Source organism: Spermophilus citellus (genome assembly GCF_964194105.1).
Source record: "Spermophilus citellus genome assembly, contig: SCAFFOLD_142, whole genome shotgun sequence".
In the NCBI taxonomy this organism is placed as follows: domain Eukaryota; kingdom Metazoa; phylum Chordata; class Mammalia; order Rodentia; family Sciuridae; genus Spermophilus; species Spermophilus citellus.
In genome coordinates, this window is record NW_027672820.1 from 854,405 (window position 1) to 872,539 (window position 18,135).

Sequence of the window (18,135 nt, forward strand, 5' to 3'; positions counted from 1 at the left end):
TATAAAGGAGTAGAGATAATACCATGCATCTTATCTGATCATAGTGGAATGAAACTGAAAATCAACGATAAAAGAAGTAAGGAAAAATCATGCATCACTTGGAGAATGAACAATAGGTTACTGAATGATCAATGGGTTATAGAAGACATCAAGGAGGAAATTAAAAAATTCTTAGAGATAAATGAAAACACAGACACAACATATCGGAATCTATAGGACTCATTGAAAGCAGTTCTAAGAGGAAAATTCATTGCTTGGAGTTCATTCCTTAAAAAAAAAGAAAAAAACCAACAAATAAACGATATTATACTTCATCTCAAAATCCTAGAAAAAGAAGAGCAAAACAACAGCAAAAGAAGTAGAAGGCAAGAAATAATTAAAACCAGAGCTGAAATTAATGAAATCGAAACAAAAGAAACAATTGAAAATTTGACAAAATTAAAAGTTGGTTCTTTGAAAAAATAAATGAAATCAATAGACCCTTAGCCATGCTAACGAAGAGAAGAAGAGAGAGAACTCAAATTACTAGCATATGGGATGAAAAAGGCAATATCACAACAGACACTTCAGAAATACAAAAGATAATCAGAAATTATTTTGAATCCTTATACTTCAATAAAATAGAAGATAGTGAAGGCATCGATAAATTTCTTAAGTCATATGATCTGCCCAGATTGAGTCAGGAGGATATAGACAACCTAAACAGACCAATATCAATTGAGGAAATAGAAGAAATCATCAAAAGATTACCAACTAAGAAAAGCCCAGGACCGGATGGGTATACAGCAGAGTTTTACAAAACCTTTAAAGAGGAACTAATACCAATACTTTTCAAGCTATTTCAGGAAATAGAAAAAGAGGGAGAACTTCCAAATTCATTCTACGAGGCCAACATCACCCTGATTCCTAAACCACACAAAGACACTTCAAAGAAAGAAAACTACAGACCAATATCTCTAATGAACCTAGATGCAAAAATCCTCAATAAAATTCTGGCGAATCGGATACAAAAACATATCAAAAAAATTGTGCACCATGATCAAGTAGGATTCATCCCTGGGATGCAAGGCTGGTTCAATATACGGAAATCAATAAATGTTAACCATGTATCAAATGTAAAATTGCTAATGTTTGATCATTTTGACCTACAAAGCAACTTCATATTGTACAAACTGAATACAGATTAAATATATACTCAGAGATCACTGCTCTGATTATATCTCTTCTGTGGGTCTTAAGACTATTATGACATCAATTTGTTGTACCCTTTTCTGGGATTTACTCGCACTTTACCTCATGTGGTTCAATGATATGATGAACTGGTGGGTTTGGTTTTGGCTCCCTAGGATCTCGAACTCTTAGTCTTTCTGTAGCCATTGCAAGTTCATCAACAGCGGATACACAATTCCTTAGAGTCATCCAATATTCATGAAGCAACTGAAAGAAAAAAAAAGACGAAGATAGTGCTAAATCATATAATAAGATTGGTTAAAAATATCAAGATGTGCCTTGAGTAGAAAGCCCTCAATGAGACCTTAAGACATCATCATTGCTTCATTAAGTGTCTAAGGATAAAGAAATTCTTTTAGTTATCTAGAATAAGAAAGGATGACTGAATAATCTCCGTGACACTGTTTCTTCAAATTCTTAGGAACAGAATATTCAGATTTCTTGGTAGGACCAAAGGGCTTTATAGATCAAAATTAGACTGATAAAATCTACCTTTTTTTTTAAATTAAAAAATATTTTCATTATATTCACATATTCAAAACAATATCTATATATGGTAATAAGAAAAATAAAATATACAATTGAGTACCTCCCATTCAATTTAAGAAAAAAAAAATAATGCAAGTTCCTTGGAAAGCCTTAAATGTATCACTTTTCCCTTATATATTCCTCCTTCAATACCAAACAATGGAATAATCACTCTTCATTAAGAAGATTATTATTCCTGACTTTCCACCAAAATAATACTACAAATATGTATTCCTGAAATCTGGTTATATACATTTCTCAAATTAATAGAAATGACATCAATCAGTATAAAAATTTTGACATGCTTTTTGAGTAACATTTTGAGGTAAGATCCTGTTTGATGTGTTTAACAGTAGTTCATCCATTTACTTTTTTGTGAAACGGTTTATTCTACAAACTTATGAAGGAAATATACACAAAGATCTGAAGATATGCATGATAAGCAGTCCTCTGGACACAGAACATGAGGCCAAACTGGGCCCAAAGGAAAAAGTACAGCAAGTAGTCAGACACTGTATAATAATGTGTTCTTCCATGGCTTACCATAATTAACCATTAATGTGCTTTGCATTTATAGTAATAATGTGTGAGGAAAATTATTAAACTGATAATTGTTAAAAAAAAAAAACACAACCATTCCCCAACTTTTCAAATGCATGAACAGATATTTCAAATTTCTCTTTCTGTATAAAACTTTTCATTCTGCTTTAAAAATCAAGAACTTTAGATTAAAAAAAATAGATAACATGGAAATATAACATTATAAATAAATGAAACACTTTTCCTTTCCTTACTTACATCACCTGCAAAGTAAGATAATGAGTAGCAAATTCAATACAAAGAATAATTCAAAATTAATGAACTCTAGAATATCAAGTATGGAGTTTTAATATAATGAAATTATTAAAATATGTACACAAAAGACATATTTATACTTTATCCATAAGAATGGTTTGCAACCTTGTAGCTTGAAACACATCTACTATGTTTCCTAATATTCAAGGTTGATGCTGCTGCTGGTTATTCAGAGCAAAGCAAAAACAAAACAAAATGAAACAAAACAAAAAACATAAATCCCACTACTCTAGTTTCACAGAATAGCAGAAGAAGATCAAACCAAGAATAGAATGAAATACTTTTACAGCTAAATAAAAGGTTTCATACAAGTTTTAGTTTAATAATCTAGTAAGAAGAATTTAAGAGTTATTATTCTATATTATAATAATCACATCTTAGGGAAAGAGAAATTATGATTAACCTCCAGTCTCTAAAGCAAACTCAGAAAAACTGAGGAGAAGGAAAAAGAAAAGTAGCACATACTATTATTGTAGAGAAGAATTTTTAAGTTGGGAGCAAGTTTTAGGGTCTAGTTTAAAAGTTATAAATAGTTTTAAATACTGTACCTTATATTCCTTCTTCCATGCTTCAAAGAGATCCATTGAAGTACTTCCTTCATCAATGAATTCAACATCAAATCTATGTGATTTTGCAAAGGATAGTATTGCTTTCATAGAACGTTCTGTCTCACTTATTGCCCAAAGACCTCTGGTGGTGGTAGGTACTCGATCATCCACAAGTCCTTCTTCATCTTCTATCATCTCCTCAAATATTGCAGTCTGACCTTTGACTCTGAAAATATTAAACAAAAACAATAGCAACTATTGTCAATGGGTTGTAAGCATTATAGATCAGTAAAATTGGCAGAACGAATAGGGAAGCAAGGTCTGTAATTTTTCTATAACTCTCAATATCATATCTACAAGATCATGCTTGAATGTCTCTGGAAAAATAATAGCAACTCTAAAAATCCTGGAAGAATCAAGTTTGTCCAGTGTTTCTTGAGAATAACCTGGAATAATAAAAATGTCTCTAAATTTCAGGTTATAAGCTTCCCTCTGAGAATTAAAACATAAACTGACCTACCACTAATGACACAGTAAAAGAAGACACAAAACAAACCAATATGATCTAAAAATATATTGTCAATCACTTTTTTTTTGGGGGGGGGGCAATCAGAACTTATCCTTTCCTTAATTTTCCTGTTTAAAAAGGATAGATGGTTAAATTTGCTAATGCCAGGGCTAGATGTACTAAGGAGCTTAATCCCCAATACAAGAATAAAGGCTCTGCTGAAGAAAGGGTATTAATAATGAGAGTTAACATTTTAATAAGATACTTCCTAACCTATAAAAATGTACTAAGCACTTTGCTAAACAGTTATGTTCATTATATTTAATATTCATAAAATACAATGAAGGAAGAGTTGTGGGTATTTTCATTTCATGAATGAGTCTACTGAGGTCTAGAGAAATAATTTTCTCAAAATAGTGGGCAGGAATTTGAATTCAAATTCATTATACTCCACAGTTTGGAATCTTACCACCCCCCTCATCTGCCCCTCTATTAATTACACATTGCTACATGACATGAATACTAACAAGTAACATCTACCTAGGTAAAACTGAGCATCAACATGCTCAAAGGATCAAATGCTAAAGGTTTACTACATTGATTAAATAAAAGAAAAAATATAAGAAAAGTCATAGTAGAAATATAGCCTTATAACCAAATAGTAAATCTCATAAAATGTTTCAATTTTCTGATGGGTAATAATCAAACAGAAAACTTACGTGTTAGAAAATAGCTTCGATTCATACTCTGTGAACAATTCATCAGCCTTACAAAAGACACAACTGAAAAACAGATTATCAGAGAAATATTCAAAAACATAATAGGCGATCAGATAATTTCTAAAAGAAGCTTGGTATTTGTACTTCAATTTTTCTTTATTATCATTTTGTGCTATTTTAGAAAAAAATTAGATGGCTTTTAGTGCATGGTCCTTATTTTTCTTAATAACACATCTCCTTCTACTTTTGTCTGAATTAAAATGAACAATATTTTTATGATTCATTATTGTCTTAATAAACTCTAGCTTCATGGAACAATGTCATTTACTGTATGATTTCTTTAATTACTTACCAGTTCAGAGGAAGTCTGGTTGGTCGGAGGTGGCAGATTGTTGCAGACTCAATGACATTTCGAGATGGAGGTTTCTCCAGGTTTTTTACAGCTTCTCTTACAAGTTTCTGGAATTTATTCAGCTCTTCCATTTGGGTTGTAAGTAAGAACTGAAGACCTCTGCAGTCATGGAATCTGATTCCCATCACCAGCACCACATCAAACACAAAGACAGAATGAAAGGTCAATTTTCTTAAATTCAGAAAACAGTTGCCAGCAAAGTATTAAGACAATTGTGTGTAACATTTACCCGTCACACTTGGTTGAGATTTCTGTAGGAATATACTCAATGGTATCTACTAATACTCAAGATGTAAGAATGTTAGGTTGTCTATACAAAAGGTGCCAGAAAGGTTCTGCCCACAACAAACACTTCTCCCACATTAGAGGGACACATTTTTTGGATTAAAACCACTGAAGGTGTTTTTGATAAAGAGCAACTTTGGAAAGAATCATTAGATTAATAGGCCAACGTATCTCTGAAGACCTTAAAGAATTGTACGTGTTGACAGGAAGAAAGGGAGGAACAAGTCATTCCATAATATAAAACCGGGGCCACCATGGCACTTGATGCACTGTGAATCACACAGGGAAATCATGACATCAAGAATGAAATTTTCCAAAACAAAATTCTATTTCAGAATTTTGCTTGAATCTGGCTTTGGGTATATCCAAAGAAAATATTTTAAGAAGATTTTTAAAACACTATAAAAAGAGAGCATTTAAAAATGACTAAGATATGGGAAAAAAGGTCTCTATTTTAGACATAACTAATTTTTGTTTAAAATGTACTCCTAACAAAATGTAAAACCAGATGCTATAACCACAATATGTTCTGATATTTAAATGCATCTCCTAACACCAAATGATCTGAACAGCTGGGGTGATTACTCATATAATTATTCTATTTTATACCATTTTCTTACTTTTCTGACATAGAAAGCTTTCCAGTTTGTTGTTTGTAGTTGCTGTTTATTTCATTTCGTACTCGCTGAGCAAGTTCCTCGTCAATAGAAAATTCTATTGCTCTGTGGATTACATTCAGCTACCAAGGAGAATTAGAATGAATCTGTAAAAATCATAATATTGATTAATTAATTTTTTAAAAAATATTCATTATGTTTCCATCCCTGGAAAGGCTGATGTGAAAAATTCAAAGGAAGCAACAATAAATGCTATTCTCGAAGGAATTACAAAAGAGGAGACAAATATGCATAATCTATACACATTGGGTAAATGCCTCTTTTGAATATAGAAACATAACAACTGTTCCTTGACTACCCTGGATGAATGAGAATTTATACAATATACTTGTATAACAAAGCTGAGTTTAAAAAAAACACTTTACCAAAATGAAAATCAAGTATGTATTCTATATAAATGAAAAGGTCAGGGGTCTCTTTCTTAGCATAACAAAGAAAACCTTCATTCTACTCTTTGACCAATTGAACTAGATTCTGCTGAATAAATAATCTACAATGACTGTAGCTAACAAAATTATATGCCTGAATATCAAATAATTATTAGGAAAAATAAAATGTGGAACAACTGATTAAAGAATTGATAAGTAAAAATATATCTGTGTAGACTTCTCTTTTGACTTTGCTACTGATTTTATAATAGTGAAACTTTAGAAAGGAAAAATGGCACATAGTGTATGAGAAAAAGATCTGTGGTTCTAATACTCTAACATCTTAAAAGATTTTGGAAATACACATCTAAGATCAAAATGGGGTTATAGAATTCCTTACTTTCCCTAAAAGATAATGTCTTAGATACCAAGGTAAGAGAAAACCCACTAGAGATTAAAAGAAACAAAACAGAACCTCAAAATAACCGATTTATCTATGTATCAGTTCATTCAACAAAGACATACTAACTGTAAAATAAGGTATATGGAACAGTCAAGGTACAAAGTGCTAGGAGTTCCAAAGTGAATAAGAAAGTTCAAGTTTCTCCCTAAACAAAACATAAACCCAAATGATATCTGAAAACAAACACAAGCAAGAAACACTGCATTTTTGTAAGTGTACTTTTCTTTGGAGCTCTCGTATGGTCTGCTGCACAGGTTGTAAAGCTTGTTGGGCTTCGGCAACTTCTGTATTACACTTGCTCATATAATGCTCTCGTAGCTGTTTGGCCTGTGTTAAAAAAAGAAAATAGATAAAAACTAGGTCTCAAAAAAATAATAACTTACTATGGTGAATTTAATTTTCTTAAAAAAGTCCCAAAAGACTTTTCCCTCAAAAAATATTTTTTTTAATTAGAAAAAAAGGAGAGGGCATTAATATTTCAAAGTATGAGGCAAAGGACACTTTTCAGAATTATTTATCTGTTTTAATATTAAAGTTTCTTAGCTTCTACAGTTTAAAAATAAAACTTGAAAATATACAGTAGCAAAGATATTATGGAACTGAACTGTGTTACTCTCACATTCAAATGTTGAAGGACTAACTCTCAATGTGGTTGCATTTGGAGGAAGGCAAGGAAGTTTAAAGAAGGCCATAAGGCTGGGACCCTAATCCAATATGACCAGTGGTGTTCCTATGTCAAAAGAGAGATATACGAAGGATTTATAAGCCAGAAGAAAAGGTCATGCAAGGATGTAGTGAGAAGGAAGCCTCCTGAAAGCCAAAGAAAGGAGCATCAGGAAAAAAGAATCCCGCCAATATCTTGTTTTTTAACTTCCAATCTTCAGAACTAAGAAAACATAAAATTATGCTGATCAAGTTTTCCAATATGTGGAAAGAACCAATTTTGTAAAAATATTTTTTTAGTTGTAGATGGACTCAATACCTTTATTTTATTTACTTATTTATTTTATGTGGTGCCGAGAATCAAAGCCAGTGCCTCACACGTGCTGGGCAAGCACTCTACCACTGAGCCCCAGTCCCTGCCCAAGAACCAATTTTTTGTTTTGTCAATTTTTTCAATTATTTTTTTTGTTTCAATTTCAGCTCTGATTTTAATTATTTCCTACCTTCTGCTTTTGATGTTGATTTGTTGTTCTTTTTCTAGGGCTTTGAGATGTAATGTTAGGTCATTTACTTGTTGACTTTTTATTATTTTAATAAATGAGCTCAATGCAGAAACTTTCCTTTTAGTACTGGCTTCATAGTGTCCCAGAGGTTTTTTATATTCTATTGGTATTTTCATTTACCTAAGATTTTTAAATTTCATCCTTGATTTATTCTACTATCCATTCATCATTCAATAGTGTATTATTTAGTCTCCGTTTGTTAGAATAGCTTCTATTTTTTATTTTACCATTGGTTTCTAACAACTGAACAAAAAAGGTGAATGACCTCTACAATGAAAACTACAGAACACTAAAGAAAAAAAAAAAATAGAAGATCTTAGAAGACAGATCTCCCATGCTCTTGGATAGGCAGAATTAACACTGTCAAAGTAGCCATGCCATACTACCAAAATGATATACAGATTCAATGCAATTCCTATTAAAATCACAACAACATTCTTCATAGAAATAGAAAAAGCAATCATGAAATTCATTTGGAAAAATAAGGGGCCCAGAATAGCCAAAGCAATCCTCAGTAAGAAAAGTGAAGCAGAAGGCATCACAATACCAGAGCCTAAACTATACTACAGAGCTACAGTAGCAAAAACAGCATGGTATTGGCATCAAAATAGACACGTAAACCAATGGTTAGGGTTAGGGTTTGTCTTCTGTTCTATAACAGAAGACAAAGAGACAAACTCTCACAAATACAATTACCTCATACTAGACAAAGGTACCACAAACATTCACTGAAGAAAAGATAGCCTATAAAACAAATGGTGCTGGGAAAAATGAAAGTGATATGTAACAAAATGAAATTAAACTTAAATTTCTCACTCTGCATGAAACTCAACTCAAAGTGGATCAAAGACAGAGGCACTAGAAGAGAGACCCCATCTATCAGGAGAAAAACTAGGCCCAAATCTTCATCATGTTGGCTTAGAATCTGACTTCCTTAACAAGAACCCTAAAGCACAAGTAGAAAAATTAAGAATCAATAAATGGGATGGATTCAAACTAAAAAGTGTCTTCTCAGAAAAAGAAACAATAATGTGAAGAGAGAGCCTACAGAATGGGAGAAAATCTTTACCACATGCACCTCAGATAAAGCATTAATCTCTAGGATATATAAAGAATCAAAAAACTTAACACCAAAAAACCTAATAACCCAATCAATAATGGGTTAAGGAACTGAACAGACACTTCACAGAAGAAGAAATACAATCAATGAACAAATATCGATGAAAAAATGTTCAACATCTCTAGTAATTAGAGAAATGCAAATCAAAACTACACTATGATTTTACCTCACTCCAGTCAGAATGGCAATCATTAAGATACAGGCAACCATAAGGATGTGGGGAAAAATATACATTCATACATTGCTGATGGGACTGCAAATTGATGCAACTACACTCTGCAAAGCAGTATGGAGATTCCTCAGAAAACCTGGAATGGAACCACCATTTGACTCAGTTATCCAACTTCTTGGCTTATACCCAAAGAACTTAGAATTAGCATACTATAGTGATGTGGCTATGCCAAGTGTTTATAGCAGCTCAGTTCACAATAGCTAAACTATGGAACCAACCTAGATGCCCTTCAATAGATGAATGGATAAAGAAAACGTAATATTCATATATATTTGTGTGTGTGTGTGTGTGTGTGTGTGTGTGTGTGTGTGTGTGTATGAATGAAATCATGGCATTTGCCAGTAAATGGATAGTGTTGGAGAATATCATACTAAGTGAAAAGAGCCAATCAGAAAAAAACCATATGCAGATACTAATTCACAATACAGGAGTGAGGATGGTAGGGAAGAATAGAGTTACTTTAGGTAGAGGGGAGTGAAGGAAGGAAAGGGAATATGAGAATAGGAAGGTTAGTAGAATGAAACAGACACTATTACCTTACATGTGCATGACCACAGTGATTTTACAACATGAACAGTCAGAAAAATGAGAAATTATACCCGATTTATGTATGATAGATCAAAGTCCATAAATGCATTCTACTGTCATGTATAACTAATTAAAATAAATTAAAAAATTACAAGTAAAAAATAAAAAAAACGATAATATACAAAGTAGAGAAAGAACAAAAGTTTTATGTATACTATACTGTAGATGTCATGAGATCAAGTGTTCTTTATTTTTTGTCAATGTTCTTTCTATGACAAGCTTGTAAGAAAATTACCTTGTTACATAATCTGCAAGCAGATAAAGCAGAGAAGAAAAATAATTTGAAATTTTGCCATTCTCTGCCACATGCAGTTACTGTCATAAAATTTTTAACACTGAAGCAAAGGAAAAATGATTTCATTTATTTAAATGTTGCATGCCCTAGGAGTATCAACCAGATAGAGCAGAAAGTTTGAAGAAAAAAAAACTCAAAATACCAATTACCTCTTCTTCAAGCCTTCCATCTCGTAAGGTAGGAGGTATTCCTGGGTGCTTAGCTACCAACAATTCCGTCAAGTTATGGGTAGCATGAAGTCTCTATAAACACACAACAACACATAATGCAGTGTACCTACTATTTATATGGTAAACAGGTACTAATACCACATTAAGATCACATCATCTACTTTCCTTCTAAAAACAATCTGAGTACAATTTTTTTTTTCTGAGAAAAATTCTATCAGTCTTAAATAATAATGTCATTAATTTTATTTAATTAAAAAAAGTCTCAGCTGGGTGAGGTGGCATATGCCTGAGGCTGAGGCAAGAGGATCACAAGTTCAAAGCCAGCCTCAGCAACTTAGTGAGGCCCTAAGCAATTCAGTGAGACCCTGTATCTAAATAAAATTTTAAAAAGGGCTGGGAAATGGCTCAGTGGTTAAACTCCCCCCACCCCTGGATTTAATTCCTGGTACCAAAAAAAAAAGTTTCATGCAGTATAGCTATACATTTAGTAGAATATGTATTGCAAGTATTTTTTTTCCTATTATACATGCATTTGTCTATACATGGAAGTGTAAAATGTTCAGGAGAATAAAAAAGTCAACTGTACTAACTTGGTTCCTTTTCTCCTGAAAAATCATTCTGAATGAGTCTTGCAATTATAGTATGATAAAAATAAGGATAATGAAACACATAAGAAAACAGGGTTGTGACCTGTACATGTTGAGCTTAAGGGCTAAAAAGGAGAAGAGCTGGAAGTGAAGATGTTACAAAGATAAGAAGAAACTACATTATATGTTATACACTTCCCATGATTATATGGAGTCTAGGTCTAGTTAGACAAAGGCTCTGAGAAGAAATAAAAGTGAAGGCAGCTTCTAGCTGCTAAGTTCTCATTTCACTTGGGATGATAGCTAAAGGAAAACTGATTTGGTGCTGGTAATTGGAGACTTTAAAAAGGTTCATTCTGTCTGGCTCAGATTATAGGTGATGGTACAAATTTTTGTTAACTTCTTCCTCACTCTTTACTTTTATTTTTAAATTTTTTTATATATATACTTTTTAGTTGTCAATCGACCTTTATTTTATTTATTGATTCGTGGTGCTGAGAATCGAACCCAGTGACTCACATATGCTAGGCAAGTGCTCTGCCACTGAGCCACAATCCCAGCCCTACTTTTATTTTCTTTATTCAAGAGGAGAATATCTTTATATTTTCTCTTTCTCTTAAGAGGTAAACACACATTCTCAAGGCCCAGGTCCTGCTTTCTGTAATCTTATCCATGTGGAATATAAGTAGACTTTAATTTTTTCTTTCCCCCCTATACTCCACACATTTCTCCAAATGCCTCTCAGTGCATGGAATGTGAACACGTAAGTCCCAAGGTCTTTATTCTGTATGACAAAGAAGTCAATATGCCTAGGACTCAAGCCCAAATTTGCCATGATTAATAAAAGAGGTTTTTATTTCCCAGTTAACTAGATAAACTTGTCTAAGATTCACTGGACAGAACCAATAAAGAGAAATGAATGTAATAACTGAAATTCCAAATCCCCCTAAAAGGCCTCGAAAAATTAAAAGATTACTGGATAAGTTTTTAATATTGTCAGTTCCACTGAGGAGTGTAGCTCCTTTTCTTTCTTTTTTATTCACAAGTAAAGAGCCTGTGAATAAATATGTTGATGCTGATATGTGAAAATGATAAATCTGACCTACTCAGATTTATAATTTGAGCTATTTTTCTGATAGAAGTTATAGATTTTTCAGTCAGATTTCAGTCAAAAATTGGCCCAAGCAGATGGCATAGTAGTGATTCTCAAGCTTTCATATAAACAGAAATCACCTTGGTGCTCATTAAATGAAATGAATTGTGAGCTTCATCTATAATGATTATGACTTAAAACATTCAGAAACTTAATCTGTATAATAAATAAATAGAATATATGTTTGAAACCTTTAATTTTACTCACTTGGAGTGAATCTGTTTTGAGTTTTCCTTTGTGTTCCTCGGACGAACGCAACACTTCTCTGTATAGTTCTGCTGCCAGGGCATACTCACCTAAAGAATTAAAATATATTTAAAACAACAAAGTCACATACTTAATTCCCAGTGTCATCTGGTTATCTATCATCTAAAAACATCTATTTTAAAATATATAGTTTAATAATTATAATTTTGTGTGTGTGTTCTGGGGATTGAACCCAGAGCCTTGAGCATGCTAGGCAAGTGCTTTCCCACTAAGCCACATAACAGTCCTATAACACTTTTTTTTAACTAAAGGAAACTGGCATGAATGATAGTCCCAGTATTAAAAAAGAAAGAAAAACAAATGTATTCACAATGTTTTTAAAAATTACACTGATAAACAAACTCTGGATTAACATTTAATTTAAACAAATAATATTCTTCTTCTTAAGTTAGGGATGCCAATTAAAAGTCAATATGATTTGAAATTGAGGACAAATTTCTAGTAATAATGCATTTATAAACAAATATATCAAATACTATGATCAATCCACACATAATTTTCAGGAAAAACTATCCTCCTCTCGATACTGTTGTTTTCAGTATTAGGTCAAAATAATCTGCAATTAAACTTAAAAATCTTTCCAATTTTGGTCACTTAAGTCTGACATATATGTTAGCTTTCTTTTGTTTATAATCAGCAGCTCATTCAAATAATGAAATTCAAAAAGTATCTATAGAAGGATAGGATGGTAAAATATAGTCCATGGTTATATTTAACCTTCTGTATTTTTATAGGATCTATTAGGTAACAATAATTTTTACACTTCAATTTTTAAAAAATACTTTACGATGAGGAGATCAAATCTTGTGCATACTAGGCAGTTACTCTACCACTGAGCTACATCCCAGACTGATCTTCACAGTTTTAAGCAGTTAAAAAAAATCAAATTGTTAATATTTTGTGATGTATGAAAATTAAGTGCAATTAAATTTCAGGGTCCATGAATAAAGTTTTATTGGACCCCACTATACTCACTCACGTACTGTCCAAGGCTGCTTTTGCACTATAATAGTAAAGCTGAGTTCTCAAAGCCTACAATATTCACAGTCTGGCTCTTTACAGAAAAACTGTTGACATTAAAAGAAAAGATAAAACATTTCTGGTAGCTTGAATAAAAAAGTATAACTTATTTGCTGCTTGGGGATTTAGAATTGGTGAACTAAATACAATTAAAATGAAAATCTAAGTGGCAAAATGATAAAGTAGAAAAAAAGGTGGAAACTCTCCACCTGTTCCAGTTGTTTGCCAAGAATGTTTTTTCCCCTGATTATGACATATACTAGCATTTTTTGCCTAAAACTTTGAACTATTTTTATGTATATCATATATTTAGGATGTCTTCATAGCCACAAGCTTTTCTTTTTTTTTCTGACTTAGGCTTTTTAAAAAAGATTTTTTGTTTTTGTTCTTTTTAGTTACATATGACAATAGAGAGTATTTTGACATATTACATATATATACATGGAGTATAACTTCCCATTCTGTGGTTGTACATGATGTGGAGTTACACTGGTCATGTATTCATATATGAACATAGGCTAGCCACAAGCTTCCTATAGAGATATATATACTTCAATGATTTTTTTTTAGTTGGTTCTCTTTTTTTTGTTGTTGTTAAAGCTGATAAATATGTTTTAATTGTTGTAAAATATACATTGTTAATATAAAGTTTATCATTTTAACATGTTTTAAGTGAATAGTTCAGTGTATTATATACATACAAAGTGCTAAGCAAAACATTTGCTTTTAAGCTATTGCTTTATATCTAGTTCTAGCAGTTACTTAACATAAAGCTTTCCAAAACATTATTTTCATAGTACTGCAGAGTCTACCAATTTCTATTCCCTTCAATGAGCAAGACTATTTTTATAATAGTAAAGTCATATAGTGTAGGAGTAATCATTCTTTCAGTGAGGTTTTAATTTTATTTTTTTTATTTTTTAAGAGTCAATGGGTATACAGATTCAATTAGTATTGATAATATCATTTATGGTATTCTTCCTTCATAATTCTTTCTTCATAATTATACTTTTTAAAGAAGGTATAGTAGCTTTGTAACGTTGTGAACAACCAATAAAAAAAAATAGAAAAAAAAAGAAGGTATAGTGACCAGATTATAATATAATCTGCTAAATTTGAACTATCACTATAATACCTTTTGTTTATTAAAATGATATACTTTCTTTATGAAGAACATACATAACATGTCATACTCAATATATTATACAAATTTAAGTTGATTTTGAAAATATTCATAGCCACATGATGGCACTAACATTTCTTAGTAAACACACTAGAAGATTTCATACTGGTCAAGTTCATTTTCTCTAAAAAATATTTGTAGAAAGCACATTATGGGAATAACATCTGATGTTAAATACGATAGTCAATGAGAACCTAAGAAAATGCATTATATATTACTATGTATGACTGCATATAATACACGCAAATCTTTCTAGAATTTGAAATTGATTTTACATTTTTTTCACATTTTAAAAAGTGAAATCTTCGCTGACATCTCTATATTAGAAAAGTCTAAATCATGTCAGTTAAATATGAAATGCTCTTTTAAAAAAGGTTATTGTTTACAACATACTATTAAGTAATACAAACTAAAAGCAGAAAATTTGTTATAATTCAGTTTATCATAATAAATTCAATGGATATATCCTATGTTAATGAACTTTCTGATAGGGATTTCTCTTAATAATTAGCATTAATATGTTATAATTTCATACAAAGAAAAACAAGGAACTCCAGAGAGAATGCAGTAAAAACTGAAAGGAGTAGTAGTGTCATTTCTGTCTAGCAACAGTACTGTATTTCGAGGAGCAGGATACAACTACATACTGATCTTGCTAAATCCTGACTGTTTGAAATGATCAGATGAAGAACCTTTTTTTTTTTCTTTTTATAGCCCTAAGTTCACAGCAGGGAAAGGCAATAATAAAATCTGAGAGGGAGCCAAGCAAAAAGGCAAAGAGAGGAAATTCATTCACTAAGTTTTTTAATTATAATAACATAGAATAAGGAAAGTAATTTTAAAATGAAGATGGGAAAGCTGAAATTTATTTTTACTACCGTAACAATCTGTAAGTACTATATCATTTGCATTTAAAAAAAATTTGGCTGTGAGTTTCAACCTACTATAGACAGCATAATATTGAAATTTATAAATATTCTTTTTATAAGGAAGGTGAGATGTTAGCATAATAATAAATTATTGCTTGGTTTGAAATAAAAAGTCCAGGGCTCACTCTGTGAGTGATTAACTATAATGCTGAGAAAGCAACTAAGGTTATCTGAATGTTTTCTTAAGTAAAATGAAGATAATACTCTAATCATTGAGCAATTATAAGAATCAAATAGCATATATATGTGTGTGTATGTGTGTGTGTGTGTGTATTAATTAATTGGCAAATATAATGTGTAATATGATTTGCGTGTAGAAAAACAATCACTTCTCAGATGTGATGCCAGATTTTGATGATCTAAAAATATTTTAAACAGTACATTGATTATTCATATATTTTCAAAGATGAGCACACATAACTCCTCATCTGTGATAGTCATGAAATTTGAAAGTTTTAATTATAATTATTCAGGTAACTTGGCACTGGGAAAAGCTAGTATTAGATATAACACATATTTTCCCTATTTTTGACTATTTATTTCAAAGTTGATGTAAAGCAAAGTTTATTGTTTTTCAAAACAATTCTTTTAAAATAATGAATTGCCTTATTTACTCTTTCCCCATGAATTTTAAGGCAGAGATGATTTTAGATAGATGGCTGAAATACCAAATAGCCACAGGACAAAATTAGCAATTGAGCTGGCAATACTGATGATGATAATGATTAAGAATTACTAGAGAAAATACAAACTTGCAGTCACTTGATAAATTTAAGATTTTCTAGTCAATGTCCAAGAAGGAAGATTTGCTACGAAGGTGTATGTGTTAATCTATTAGGTCCAAAGTTTTTAATTCTGCAAATATCTCAATGAAATCAACATAAGTGCTTTCAATTAGGTTGGAAGTCATATTGTAGAGGTTATAGATCCTTTATATTTCACACATATGAATGCTCTAATCGTTCACCTATCACTTTTCTCAAAAGAATATAACTCTAAAATCATTTACTTCAAAAGTTACCATAATGGAATATGTGTTGCTCAATTTAAGTTTTTAGGGGTGTCCCACATCTGGACAATGGGACTTAATGGGTTGAGAACAATACTTTCTGAGAGAGGCAATGTAGGTCATACTATTTATGTTTTACTATATTATCTATATTTTACTGAGTAAACTAAGGTTCAGAAATTTTGAAAAATATGCCCAAGTTCACAGATTACAATTGCAGCAGATAAGAAGCCACATCTTTTTCAATTCTTGTCTAGAGCTGTTTCTATACAGCTTTGGAGAGTCCTTCTAATTCTACCCAAGAATGCAAGATAACAAGAAACATTTATCCAGGTGTGGTGGCACATGCAGCAGCTTGGAAGGCTGAGGCAGGAGGATCACAAATTAGAGGCCAGCCTCAATAATTTAGTAGTGAGGCTCTAGGCAACTTAGGGAGACCCTGTCTCCAAAAAAAAAAACAAAAGGCAGGAGATGTAGCTCAGTGGTAAAATGCCCCTGGGATAAATCCCTAGGACCAAAAGAAAAATAAAGGTAATAATAGACACTTTCACAGCTCTGTTTCCATTATGCAGAAGAACTAATAACTAAGGACAGGCTAATCAAATAGGGTTAGAACATTACCTGTATTCTATAGAAATTACAAATTTCTCTGCATGATTTATTTCTTACTGGGTAAATGAGAGTAATGGTAAATTTTCTCTGTGACTCAATAGACTAGGGTATGAGAACCCTCACATTTAACACAAAAGGTTACTGGTGGAAAGTTGAATGAACTAACATTAATCATGAAATACCTTAAAACAAACTTTAACACTATGCTGAAGTTGTTCTCCATTCATCAGCTGGTGATAAGTCCAAGACACCTGGCCCCTCACTTCTAGTGCCGGGTGGAAATGGCATACAGAACTGAGCCCTAAGAATACTACACACACACACGTATGGTGTACATATATGTATGTGTATATGTATATATGTTGTACACTTATGATACATATATACCTATGGTAAAGTTTAATTTATAAATTAGGAAACATAAAAGATTGATAACTAATAAAAAATAGAACTATAACACTATATAACAAGAATAAATTTTTTTAACGTTTAGTGCTACAAATTTCCATTTAATTACTTATTTGTTACATCTCACAAACCTTGATATTTTATTTTCATTCACTTCAAAATACATCCTAGTCTAGCTTTTGATTTATCTTTACTCTAAGGATTATTCAGAAGTTGTTATTTAGTTTCCGAATATTTAAAGACTTTCTAGTTATTTTTCTCTTACTGATAACTAATTTAATTCCTCTGTGGTCACAGAGTATGCACGAAAGATTTTGAATCCTTGGCTTATTTACTTGTTTTACAGCCCCAAAAATGGCTGACCTTGGTAAGCATTCTATGTATACCCAAAAAGAATATGTGCAACTCTTTGGTTGGGTAAAGTGTTAAATAAGTCTTCATTAGGTCAACTGAATAACAGTTTTGTCTATGTACTTATTTTTTATCTACACTCTGGTAAACGTTTAGAGAAAGATGCTGAAATCCTTAACTACAATTATGGATTTGTCTATTTCTCACTGCAGTTCTATTATATGCATTGTGTCAGTGTGTGCGCATGCGCACATATTGGTCACCTTCTGAACGAATTTAAGATCCAAAACATCTGACACTTTATATACCACCATCATTCCTTGCAGGCATATATTTATGGGAAAAACAAATTTATAAATAAATTTTGAATTTATTTATAAATTTTAAAATCA

At 31.6% G+C, this 18,135-nt stretch overlaps 1 pseudogene across 1 annotated transcript in view; it reads right to left on the reverse strand.

Annotated features, from left to right (window-relative positions):
• Positions 1-1,278: 1,278 nt before the first annotated feature.
• Positions 1,279-18,135, reverse strand: part of LOC308640550 (E3 ubiquitin-protein ligase SHPRH-like) — a 35,928-nt pseudogene continuing 19,071 nt past the window's right edge. Inside the window, exons 13-20 of the transcript XR_014024366.1 lie at positions 12,172-12,260; positions 10,204-10,296; positions 6,813-6,920; positions 5,706-5,848; positions 4,741-4,914; positions 4,389-4,451; positions 3,162-3,387; positions 1,279-1,437 (exon numbers count right to left, since the gene is read on the reverse strand). The product of XR_014024366.1 is annotated as an E3 ubiquitin-protein ligase SHPRH-like (transcript). The remainder of the gene's footprint in view (positions 1,438-3,161; positions 3,388-4,388; positions 4,452-4,740; positions 4,915-5,705; positions 5,849-6,812; positions 6,921-10,203; positions 10,297-12,171; positions 12,261-18,135) is intronic.